Source organism: Cajanus cajan, chromosome 4 (assembly GCF_000230855.2).
Source record: "Cajanus cajan strain Asha chromosome 4, NIPB_CcT2T_4, whole genome shotgun sequence".
In the NCBI taxonomy this organism is placed as follows: Eukaryota; Viridiplantae; Streptophyta; class Magnoliopsida; order Fabales; family Fabaceae; genus Cajanus; species Cajanus cajan.
Genome location: NC_138520.1, coordinates 70,911,818 through 70,922,509, shown reverse-complemented (window position 1 = coordinate 70,922,509; position 10,692 = coordinate 70,911,818).

The window sequence follows — 10,692 nt, the reverse complement described above, 5'->3', positions numbered from 1 at the left end:
TATTATTTTATGGATTTATATGATATTTTTTGAGTTGTAGATACTCGCACTATGAGGATTAAAACGATCATTTATATTTAGTAGTTGATATTTTCTGAAAATTTTCTGAAAATTTTCGTTTTTCATATACTGATACGTGGAATATTTTGCTTTAGACGCGTGGCTGCTAGGCGAACGTTAAAAGTGTTTTGTCGTTTTCATGGGAACATGTGTTTCTCGAAAAAGAGAGTTGATTTAACACAAATAAATAAGCTTAATTAGAATGGCAAAAATTATTAATTTGAAATGAAGATTCATGAAACTTGATGCTTCTTATGAACCGTGTGTTAATATTATCCATAAGAGAGTGTTGTTACATTTCAACTCGTATGCATTAAAAATAAGTAATTATAAGTCAAAGAAAAATATTAACAGCATATTGTTTAATATTTTTCTATTAACGAGTGGAATTTTATACGACTTTTATAAAGAAAAAAACACTTAGATTTATTGTTTATTAGCAGATTTTTTACGTATTATATAGATATTTAAATAAAACAATCAAAAATCTCAAAAATATAAGAATGAGAAATATATTCTTTGTTGATAATGGAAATTTTATTTTATTATATAAGAATAAATTAAAGATGATTTTTTTTATAATTAAAGAACAAATTATGGAAATAGAACCGTATAAAAAAATAAAATTCAAAATTTGAATTTAAATTGAATAAAATTAAATAATAATAATAATAATGATATATTTTTGAAGTATTAGAAAAATGTGATAAAATGAATTTCTAGTGTTACTCATTCCTTTACATTTGTTGCTTGTGCGGAAAGGTCGAGACTATTTGTGAGTTTAATACATGATTTGATTGTGTCTACTCTTGTTTCTACTTTTATGATTTTTGAGGTGTCTAGTAGAGGTGTATGATCGTTGTTATAAGATGAACTTCATTTATTTGCCTTTGGTTGAGTAGAATATAATCTTAGTAATGAATTGATTATCTACACAATCATCCCAAAAGTTGAGAAGGATGGGTTGGTGTTTGCTAAGCAAAAGGATGACCAGTTGAATGACAGAGCCTGATGCTTCACTATTTTCTTTGCTTTAAGTGTTGAAATAGAGAAATTGGTTAGTGCAATCGAGGTGGTCAAGGATTTTTCTATGGCTTTTTAGATGAAGTCTCAAGGTTGCCTCTAACAGAGAAGTGGAGTTTAGTATTGACTTTGTTCTACGTGCAGGACCAGTGTCAATAACCTCTTAATTGGATGGTACCAATCGAGTTTGCTAAGTTGAAGAAATAAGTTGAGGAGTTCTTGGAAAAGTAGATGGTTAGACCAAGTGTATCTTCATGGGGTGCACCAGTGTTGTTGGTGAAGAAGAAGGATAATGATGCTTGATTGTGTGTTGTGTGATGTTCGTGTTAAATTTAAATTGTTTTCTAAGTTGAATTTAATTTATTGATGGTTTGTTAATTAAATTATTTGTGTTGTTGTGTTTTAATTTAATTAGATGTTGTTGGTTAGTTTCAATTGAATCTATTTTATTGTTGTAATTAGTTTATTGTTGTTATTGAGTTGTTTTAAATAATTTTTGTTCTTTTGGACTTACTTAGTGTAAGCTGAGTCTTTTGGGATTACTTAGTGTGAGTTGAGTCTTTTGGGCTAGTTTAAGAGAGAAAGGAGACTAGTTGAGTTGTTCTAAGGAGTCAAGAGAGGGTTCTCATCCTAAGAGCTCATAACTTGTTTTCTAAAGAAGGAACAAAAAAGAGAAAGAACTTACATAAGAGAGTTTACTTGCCTTGACTGAACCTTTCTCTCCCCCTTTTCTTTACTCATGAAGTTGACCCTAGCTCCTGAATCCTTGGGAATTCTTGAAGTTTGTTATCTTATTTGGTTGTTGGTTGTGTGGCTAGTTGAGTGGCTGGGGGATTTTTTAGTAGAGAGAGTGTTTGTATGGAGTCTTTGATCTTCAATGTTTCTTGGTTGTTTGAACTTGAGAGAAGTAATGGAAGCTTACCTATTCTTCTGTGTATTTTGCATGTTGAAATGATGTTTGAAATACACCATATTAATTGTCAAAATTCTCGTTGGATGCTTGGTTGAGTTAGATGAAGTGGGTTGGATTTTTTTTATCATGGTTGCAACTTGATGAATTGGTTGACTTATGGAATTTTCTTGTTTGCATGTCATTTTTGTGGTTGGAATTGAGTTTGGAGGTAGTAGATGAGTTAATGGTGGATTTTGGTGGTTTAGGAAATTCAAAATTTATGAGTTCCATGAAGTGTAGACCCTATAATCGAGCCCATTGGAAAAACATCACACTAGGCGTGATGAAGTTAGAATTAGTTTTTGTGCTCTTCATGAAAGTCATAGTTCTGGATGTTAGTTTTTCAATGGCATTGGATCATCCAAAAAGGAGCTCTAGAACTCAAGTTATGACCTATTTAGTGAGAAAAATGTCAAGCTGAATAACTTTTATGTAGACTACTGTGGTTTTTGAGCTTTTCATCATAGTAGATGATGAAATTAAACTTGAGGTTTTCATAAGAGTTGTAGATAATCTTTTTATCTTTTATATGAGATAAAGATGAGTTTGTTTTAGTTGGCAGAATTCTAGTTGTGTTGTGTTATGCAAAAGTGTTGTTGTAAGCTAGTTAATGTTTGCATGTTAAAAATATTATATGTTACTTCTCTTGTAACATGTGGTAATATATGATGTGTTGAGATATTAAATGTTGAAATATAATAAATCGTTGATATTTAAATGATATTAAATGATTGTTGATTAATTTGATGAACGTTGAAAGTTGTAAAGTTGTATGTTGTATAAAGTGGTAAAGTTGTGGATATGTGGTTGAGATACATGTCTAAGTTTAGATACATAAATGCTAGAGGTGAAATAAGTTGTTTTAAAATTTGTTTTCTTTTAGGGTCTATGTGGTTTTGGTATGGAAAAAGTCAAATCATATCTTAGTTGAATGACTAACTAAGTAAAGTACAAAGTTGGGGGTCAAAATCCCTAACCTAGTATCAGAAGATTGTGGTATTTGGAGGGTAGTCAGTGGGATAATCTCATAGTTGGCTTACTTAAGCTGGCTTATGTCATGATAGGCTCATACCCAAACCGTTCTACTTTGACATAATACCATACTTTTTTGTTTAGGTGTCGAAGCCCAATAAATTAAATTAAGTTGTCTATATTTAGCTCTCTTATGAGGCCTAACACGATATTATACTTTACCTAGTTAAGATAGGTCTAACATTGTGATTTGGTAGGGACAAACCACTTAAACTGTCTATTTCAATTGCAAGAGATCTCTATAAGTTGATATGTGTAATGACACATTAGTTATTTGAAGTTGTTATGCTACAATTGAAGATGTTATGTTGAGATTTTCATACATGTTATAAGTTGTACTAGTTGTTGAAAGTTGAGATTGATATTGATTCAGTTAAGTTGTTTAGTTATTTTAGCTGATTAAGAAAATTGTATTGTTATGTTTTGAATGTTTGACATATTTCCAACTTATTATTGTTGAAAGTTATTTGATGGTTAAGTTGTGATTTATACTTTTAAGCTATATGTTGATTACCTATTATTGATATTTATGTGTTTTCTTTCATAAGCTTACCATTTTGTGTTTTCTTGTGGTTGGAAATGCCATGACCATACCTGGTATGCAAGTAGGACATGATTAGATCTATTGCTTAGAGCTTTGTTGAGTTGTCAGAAATGGTATTTTTTTTCATCCTGTCAGAAGAGATATTTGCTTTTTGTTAGACTTTGACTGACAAGCTCGCCTTACTTGTAGTCTTTTGGAATTAAGTGGTATAAAGTTTATGTTCAGATTTTCTTTTAAGTTGTGTACCTCTAACATATTCTATTATGCATGATTAGTCTATATTTATACATGTTTCGCCTAAATGTTTAGCTTCAGATAATTGTCTTTTTCATTGTAAGTGTAGTGATCATAGCAAGTTGTTACATGTTGACTACAAGTAGTTGAACAACTGTCAATAATAGATATCCACTACCTAAGATAGACGACTTGATGGGTCATTTGAAAGGAGCTTTTATGTTTTCCAAGATTAATCTAAGATCTAGATATCACCAAATAAAGGTGAAGAAGAGTGACATATCGAAGATTGCATTCAGAACTAAGTATGGTCACTATGAGTATGTTATGATGTCATTTGGTGTGACAAATGTCCCAATTGTGTTCATGGAGTATATGAATATGATTTTCGTATGATTTTTAGATAAGTTTGTTGTTGTGTTTATAGATGACATTCTTATTTGTTCAAGATCTCTAGAGGAGCATAAAGAATATTTAAGGTTGGTGTTGGAGGTGTTGAGAGAGAAATAATTGTATGCCTAATTATCTAAGTGTGACTTTTGGCTTAGTAAAGTGAAGTTTTTGGGCCATGTGATTTATGCTAATGGAATTTTTGTGGATCTAGCTGAGGAGTCTGTATTGAAGTGGGAGCATCCTTAAATAGTTGCTAAGATTAAAAGTTTTGTTAGGTTGGCGGGTTACTATAGGAGATTCATTGAAGGTTTCTCCAATATATTAATGTCTTTAACTTAACTTACAAGGAAGGATCAACCATTTGTGTGGATTGATGCCTATGAGGAAAGTTTCTTGGAGTTGAAAAGGAAGTCGACTACTGCTCCGATATTTGTGTTACCTGACCCTAATGAATCTTTTGATATGTTATGTGATACTTTTCATCAGGGGTTAGGATGTGTGTTGATGTATAAAGGGAAAGTAATAGCTTATGCTTCAATGCAGTTCTTGAAACAATGAAGTAGTCGTCAACCACTAAGACTACATTCAGTTCTTGATCAACTTAATCAAGTTTCACTATCTTTCACAAAAAATATAAGTATTATTTCACAAGTCACTTATGACTCGATCTAAGTATTTTCTGACTTGTCTCTTTAGATAATTACCCAAGTATTTGTTTAACACAAAGTCTCTCCAGACTTCAGCAACCAAGTATTTTTTTAACACAAAGTTTCTTCATACTTCAACAATCAAGCATTCTTTTAACACAGTCTCTTCGGGCTTTAACAATCAAGTATTCTTTTACATACAAGTTTCTTCAAGCTCAAAAGTGATAACACAAAGTTAAAGTTGAGTAAGCTAACAATGTTGTTTCGTCTTACTAGCAAGACATGATACTACAAATTAAGTACAATGTTTTTTTATAGAAAAAAAGAAATGTACAATGATGTTCATGTAAGCTTTTTTATATAGGTGCTTAATAAAGATGACTGTTGCAAATCTCTAAACATCTTTCACAAGTTTGTTTCATTTGTCTCTATCTTCCTTCAATGTAGAAATAAGTGTTTATTGGTGCATTAAATGCTTACATTAAATGTATTTCACCAAATTGTCACTTCTTATCTAATTGATGAAACTACTTATCACCTTTTAGGTATCAAAAGGGAGGAACCATGCATGTGCCAACCTGATGGAATCATGCTTTGTCCTACTCTTTCTATCACAACCCAAAACATCTTTTTCTAAAGATTTTTGTGCTTCAGCGGATATGTTAGTTCTTTTACTTAAGTGTAAACATCCAATTTTGTCCTATTCTCTTTGTACTCCTTTTTCGTTTCTTTTCTTTATAAATTAATCACATGTTAATACATTTTTTTTATTTCTTTCTTATTCAATATTTAAATTAAAGTAAAAGACTCAAACACTACTCTCTTTAGAAAGATAAAAATTGTGCCAAATGCCAACCATTATTGTACATAATTACCTTGATAAAGCTGTATAAATTAATATTGTATGACACAATTTAAAAGGAAACACAAATGAGTGTCTCACGCAACTCCAAATTGTAATGTTTTTTTCAAAATAAATAAATAAAAATATATGCTTATAATAATAATAATATAACATAATAAATAAATAAATAAGAAAAAAAAGTATTCATTTATTGGCATACAGAGCACATAATCTGGAAATTTCTACACTCTGAAAATATCCCTGGGTTAGCCTTCAAGCGCCCCCAATATTAATGAGGATGTGATTGATCACACACCCTTGAGCCCACCCCTCCTGAGAAATCACGTAAAGAGACAAATTATAATAATTACCTGAAGGTAATATAAAAGGGGACTTCTCTTTAGAATTTTCATCCACGCGGATTGGCTTCCTATCTGGCATTCAGTGGTTTCTTCGCACAAACAAAAGCTGGTGCAGTACGGGTACAATTTCGTTTTCTTGTTCGTGCTAATTGGTAGAATTGTTACCCTATATTCTTTATTTCATGAATGCATGATTGGTAGAAAATCAGCTTGCTGTACGGGGATTCTCTTTCATGCACAGTTCCTATTATTTCTCTTTAACATTTGATCCATATAACTTTTTGCCACGTTTATTCATGTCTGCTTTATCATTTACTATCCCGTTTTTTTCTTTTTTTCTTATTGGCTCCACAACATGAATGATAAACATATTGTTTTTCCTTTCAAACATGCATTATGATAATAATCATTCCGCATCCATTATGTTTGAAATTGTATTTATGTATCTTTTGATGATTTACTTTCCTTTTTTATTAACGTTACATTACGTTGTAGTTGGGATTTTGTTAAGCATAATAGACATTTATTGTGTATGGCTTGATTAGCATGGCCTGTATAGCTAAAGCTATTAAATGGAATTAGTAAAATAGAATAAAACTGAAGGAATCCAAGTCGAATAAAATAGGAACAAGTGTAACGTGTAGATTTTCTTGTTTAAACATTCTCATATTAATTTAATAATATCAATATTAATAATACTAATTAAATAAGAAAAACATGTCATCGAAGCAATAAATTTTATGATAAAGTTAACTAGATGAGACATCTTTTAGACTCTAATATTTTTAGATGCAAGCTGTGACAGCTTGATAGTCTTAAGACTTAAAAAAAAATGTTTTAGTTAATGTTAATAATTTCTCACGAATTATAAATGTTAATTATTAAAGATTTTGTAATATAATTAAATTAAGGATTATTCTAAGATAAAAGATTATCTGATTGTGACGTTCTTTTAATCCTAAAAGTTTAAAAGTGCAAGTTGTGACGGCTTGTTATTTTAAACTTTTCTCTAAATTAATAATTTATAAAACATTACTGTTGCAACAAAATTTACTATAAAAAAAGGGACTAAGATTCGCATATAATAATGGCAATAAGTATAATCAAAACTAAATAATTCAATTGACTTTGGTGTACATCTCTGTCAATTTCGGGATGTATGAGCTAAGACAACTCAAAAGTCCTAAATTAAATTAAAAGAGTAAATTTAAATAATAACAAAAAAAAACTATTAAAACATTTTCTTTCAAAGAACTACGTGACTCTGATTCTTCATTACATATGAAGATACGTAGGGTCAGGAAATTATTCTTGTCGAGCCCAAAAATAAAAATAATAATATTATCTCAGTAATAATGATAATAAACAACTTTCAACGCACTTGTTGAATAAAATATATGTGATTATCATCGTTAATTTCTATTAATTTGGGGTGAGATAAATATTTTTAAAAGTTATAATAGTTTGCTTGATTAATTAGAGGTAACCGTCTTTATGATGGACGTTGTAAGGTGCTAATACCTTCCTTACACGTAATTGACTCTCGAACTCAAAATCTGATTTCGTAGACCATTTTTCTTTAATGTTTTTTTCCAATGTTTTTTTTTCCATAGAAATAAACATTGGTGGCGACTCCATATCTATAAAAAAAAATTATTTCTCGCCGTCCCGTCGTGATCTCGGTTGTGACAATGATGTTCGTGTAGGCTTCTTTATATAGGTGCTTAATAAAGATGACTGTTGCAAATCTCTAAACATCTTTCACAAGTTTGTTTCATCTGTCTCTATCTTCCTTCAATGTAGAAATAAGTGTTTATTGGTGCATTAAATGCTTACATTAAATGTATTTCACCAAATTGTCACTTCTTATCTGATTGATGAAACTACTTATCACCTTTTAGGTATCAAAAGGGAGGAACCATGCATGTGCCAACCCAAAACATCTTTTTCTAAAGATTTTTGTGCTTCAGCGGATATGTTAGTTCTTTTACTTAAGCAAAACATATCTTTTGTTCCTTAGTGAGTTGTGAGCACCAAAGAAGCTTTTTCAATTCTATTTGTTAAGGAATCATGTAGACAAAGATGATTATATTATTAGACATCATAAATGATATTTATACAAAACATTTGTCTTATAGATGGTACTTCGTTTGTGAAACATAATGTCCTAATAATTGATCATCTTATCTCTATTCGTTTTAAAGTTTGATATGAAAATTTTTTCTCTTAGAAAAATATCTATGTTTGTTATCATTAAAACTTAAAGCCTAAGGGGTCTAAGATCGTCTTTTGACCTATCATACACACATATAGGTTTATACACATGTATCCTCCACTAAAGGTATCCTTTGATAAAGATAATTATATTCGAATCAAGAGTACTATGAATGACAAAGCTCTCTCTCCGAATTACATAAACTAATATATGTATATATACATGCATATACACACACACACACACACACACATATATATATATATATGTGTGTGTGTGTGTGTGTGTATTGAATTACATAGATAATATAATACATAACATGAAATGTTTAAAGAGGGAAAAAAAGTTTAATCTTTTTATTGTTTTCTAACCCAACTCTCCCTTTATTAAGATAAAAAAAATAGATTAACAAAATAAGATAAGATATAAGAGAAGACTATCATATACATAACAAATAACTAATTAAAAAAATAGTATAATTATTCTATCTCACCATATCTTGACTCCCAAATGGACCTTTGAAAACTAATGGTTATTATTTAGCTACACATTTTATTTAGTTAAAGGGGCGAAATCAATTGACAACACATATCAAATTTTTATACTTGCAAACTTAATAACTTTTCGTTTAATATGAATTTAATCAATCTAACTATGTGTGATCTTATGACAAATTGGGTCATGTTAATCTTAATTTGTCTCCAAATTTTTATTGTATTAAATTTTAGACACTAATTTATTCTTAAATCAAAATGAACACAATAATTTACTTGTTAAACTATAATTAAACCTATTTAAGATGAAACTATATTGACCTAAAATCTTCACTTTCTATTATTATTGTAATTTAGATTTCAATTTTTTCTATTTCATCATTATACATGATATTATGTAAGAATAGTCCCTAAATTTATTATAATAATTTCTTTTAAAAATACCAGTTTAAAAATAAAAACTTAAATTATTCAAATATTATTCATAATTTTATTAATCAAGATTTTTTAATTTTAAAAACTAAATTTAATTGTTAAAGTATTTTATTTTCATAATTTTAAACAAATTTAATATGTAATTATGTAATAAAAATTAGTGGATAATTGTAAATACGAATATTATGATACATGTATCCGCCCCGTTAACATGTAGGGTATAGAAAATATTTGTACCTGTTATCCAAGGGTGCCAATTTACAGTATTCATTTTCTACTGTAGTAGGTTTTATCCACAAGTGTGGATTTTTTTTGACATGGCTAAACATGACAACTTACAACAAAACAACTTAACAACACAACAACTCTATTTGTCGTCACATACTTAAACTAAGAGATTTCATACAACACAAACGAACATTTTAAGTGACTTGACTCTATCAAATCAACTTAATAGCACAATCTTTTTGGCTTGCTAAATCAATAACAAATTTGGATATCAATCCATAGTACAACATAATTTATCGGATTTCCCCACTTAAACTAGAAAAGTTCAATATCCCTATCAGGAATAGAATAACTTAAATATGGGTCTACTATGACATTAGTATGCATCAACTAAGCCATTATGGAATTAACCCCCTGACTATCCTCCATATATTGCGTGCCTTTGCAATAATTAGTTAATGATTTTATCCCACAACTTCATACCTAACTCAAATTGGCCGCTTTTAAACTAGTATAGCTCGACCCTATACAGTATTAATTAAGGACTTAAAAGAAACTCAATACTCTACTGCAAGGGACAACAATACTCAATAAGGGTTCTTCAACAGTTGGGCTCTCAAAGCTCCACAACACATATCTACACAATGAGATATTTCAACTTTTAAAAAAAATATTTTTCCTCTAGTCTTAAGTTCACAACAAAGTTCAACATCATGCATCATGTGTCTTATCAACATAATTTCACACAACAACATGCCTCATGCATATTACAACCCACCACACAACAACATACTTCACATGTTCATTAAGTAGTCTCATGCTCGACGAGATCAAGCTTACTCTCGACATCAAATAAGATAGCCAACCTCTAAAGCACTCCCACTCGACACCATTCACCTCGCGTCCAATGTAAATGAGATAGGGAGCATCTAGAGTACTCACACCCAACACCACTCATCTCACACCTGACAAAAATGACACAAAGAGTCTCTAGATCACTTACGTCCAATGCCACTAATCTTGCACTCGACGAAAATAAGCAAAGAGTCTTTGAGTAATCCATGCTCGATGCCACTAATTTCACACCTAACGAAAATGAGGTTGAGAGCCTCTGACTCTCTCACTCTCAACATAATGAAGTTATGCTCAACATGAAGGAAAGTTTTTCATTTTGTAGAATCTTGATTTGGGTTTTCCAAATCTCCAATTGCTCAAAATCACCAAGAAAC